The sequence below is a fragment of the Etheostoma cragini genome, chromosome 19 (assembly GCF_013103735.1).
Source record: "Etheostoma cragini isolate CJK2018 chromosome 19, CSU_Ecrag_1.0, whole genome shotgun sequence".
NCBI classification, from domain to species: Eukaryota; Metazoa; Chordata; class Actinopteri; order Perciformes; family Percidae; genus Etheostoma; species Etheostoma cragini.
The window spans coordinates 224,708-227,549 of NC_048425.1; the positions used below are offsets into that span (position 1 = coordinate 224,708).

The following is a 2,842-nucleotide window of genomic DNA, read 5'->3' on the forward strand; positions in this document are numbered from 1 at the left end:
CTTGAAAACAGGGTATTTCCACCACTAGGTAATCACACAGGGGGCCACAGCAGAAGACCGGTTCAGACCAGATCCACTGTTACAGGAAGTGATCCTAAGCACACTTAAAAGGTCAAAGGTCACACCTAACGAATATTATAAAGTTTTAACTATTTCCAATATTTAGTTCATACAGTCATCAAACAGTACATGACTTACATATATACAGTATATTTCCTAAAACATTGAGCATGTGTGTCTTTTCAATATTAAAACAATTTTTTTGCTGCATTTTCAAGCTGTTTACTACAAATACCAGACATGTACTTATAATACAAGATACTTGGTTAAATTAAAAATGCAGGTTTACTAACCAAAGATTTTTTTTAAATATATATATTTAGTAGATGGTGACTGCTGATTTAAGCCTTGAACAATTTAAACAGGTGGGTTATATAACCAGTTGTTATGAAGTCCATCCATCTTCATCCACTTATCCGGTATCGGGTCGCGGGGGCAGCAGCTCCAGCAGGGGACCCCAAACTTCCCTTTCCCGAGCCACATCAACCAGCTCTGACTGGGGGATCCCGAGGCGTTCCCAGGCCAGGTTGGAGATATAATCTCTCCACCTAGTCCTGGGTCTTCCCCGAGGCCTCCTCCCAGCTGGACGTGCCTGGAACACCTCCCTAGGGAGGCGCCCAGGAGGCATCCTTACCAGATGCCCGAACCACCTCAACTGGCTCCTTTCGACGCGAAGGAGCAGCGGCTCTACTCCGAGCTCCTCTCGGATGACTGAGCTTCTCACCCGAACTCTAAGGGAGACGCCAGCCACCCTCCTGAGGAAACCCATTTCGGCCGCTTGCACCCTGCAGTGTATAATTATAAATGTATACAGTGAGGAAAATAAGTATTTGAACACGCTGCTATTTTGCAAGTTCTCCCACTAAGAAATCATGGAGGGTCTGAAATTGTCATCGTAGGTGCATGTCAACTGTGAGAGACGTGTCCACTGTGAGAGACATAATCTAAAAAAACCATCCAGAAATCACAATGTATGATTTTTTGAACTACAAATTATTTTTAGACTAACAGACATGTTCTGATTAAAGCGTCGCAGTTATGAGGATTTCCTTCTTTTCTTCGTCTTCAGGGACATTAGACTAAATATTTCAGCACTTTGACAACGCCGTAGTAAACAGTGATGTTAATAGATAAGAACAAATACTCCTCCGTTGCAGCATTACTGAAACAGCGCTGGCAGTTGAACCTTGACCTCAGAATATTTTATTATAGGAATAAAAGCTCATTTTGAGTCGAGTTAACCCTTCAAAAGGGAGGGAGCGTAATACGTAGTTATAGCCGGGATAACGTCCATGCTGCTCAGAGGATAAAGTTACTGCTGGTCAGCCTTCAATGTGGAGAGAAGATCAGAATATAACAACACAGCTATCAGGGCATGAGGAGGAGGAAACAGCTTGGCTCTGAAACATGTTCACAACGAGGCAGAGTGAACGCGCTGGTGTCTTTTAAGGTGACCACCATCAGAAAAGGTTTTTCCACATTGTTCGCACTAGTAAGGCTTCTCTCCAGTGTGAGCACGCTGGTGTCTTTTAAGGCTATTACTCTGAGAAAAGGTTTTTCCACATTGTTCACAGCTGTACGGTTTCTCTCCAGAGTGAATGGGCTGGTGAGCTTTAAGGTTACTACTCTGAGAAAATGTTTCCCCACATTGTTCACACCAGTACGGTTTCTCTCCAGTGTGAACGCGCTGATGTCTTTTAAGTCGACCACCATCAGAATTTTTTTTCCAGATTGTTCACACCAGTGAGGCTTTACTCCAGTATGAACACGTCGGTGGATGTCTAGGGTACCACTGCTAGAAAAGTTTTTTCCACATTGATCACAGCTGTATGGTTTCTCTCCAGTGTGAACGCGTTGGTGAGATTTAAGGCTACTAATAACAGAAAACGTTTTTCCACATTGTTCACAGCTGTACGGTTTCTCTCCAGTGTGAACGCGTTGGTGAGATTTAAGACTACTACTAAAAGAAAACGTTTTTCCACATTGATCACAGCTGTACGGCTTCTCTCCAGTGTGAATGCGCTGGTGAAATTTAAGATTCACACTCTGAGAAAACGTTTTCCCACATTGTTCACAGCTGTAAGGTTTCTCTTCAGTGTGAACTCTCTGATGAATCTTTAAATATCCTGATGATGTGAAGGATTTGTCACAGTGCTGACAGCGGTGACGTTTGGCTCCCTCTCCTCCTCTGTGTTTCTGAAGCAACAGACAAACAGAGAGAGATGGTGAACAACCTTCTTTAGACCCTGCACTTGCACTCACTCACAATTTTTATTTATAACGACATGAAGGTAAATGTTCGCCAATTGAAAACATGTTATTATGGAAGCAAATGTGATTTTCTTTTATAAGTTCCGGAAAATTGTACGTTTTAAGGCACGTTGTAGTGAAATTACTGTAATGGTGTAATGAAAGCGTGGCAGATGATGGCGGACCGCCTGAATGTGGAAGCAGCCTAAAAACAGACATTTACTGACCACTGCTCTCAAACTGTCATGTCACCATTCAAGGAGTTAGGATAATAATCATTTACACTAATTAACAGCTGTAGCCTACTTCTCAAAGTGCTCATGTTATGCTTTTTGCCTTTTCCCCTTTATTATTCTAAATATCTTAATATTTGTACATGTTCTGTGGAAAAGACTTACCATCTTCAACAGAAAACACTGTTCACAAACTGCTCCAAAGAGCTCTTTGCTTTACTTAATACTCTGCTTCTGACTGGCTAGTAGTCCTTACCTAGGTACTGTCAGGGCCCTCATACTCTGCTTCTGACTGGCTA

General features: G+C 42.4%; 1 protein-coding gene and 1 long non-coding RNA gene across 3 annotated transcripts in view; both read left to right on the plus strand.

Annotated features, from left to right (window-relative positions):
• The window catches only part of LOC117962154, an 8,340-nt gene extending 6,562 nt beyond the window's left edge, over positions 1–1,778 (plus strand). The window contains exons 2-3 of one of the 2 annotated variants that reach the window (XR_004660580.1): positions 1,366–1,510; positions 1,679–1,778. This is a non-coding gene — a long non-coding RNA (uncharacterized LOC117962154). Of the gene's footprint in view, positions 1–1,365; positions 1,511–1,594 lie in introns of both variants that reach the window. The other variant, XR_004660581.1, reaches the window with a different exon arrangement.
• LOC117962117 (sialoadhesin-like) overlaps positions 1–2,842 on the plus strand; it is a 194,299-nt gene that overhangs the window by 130,439 nt on the left and 61,018 nt on the right. The window lies entirely within an intron of this gene.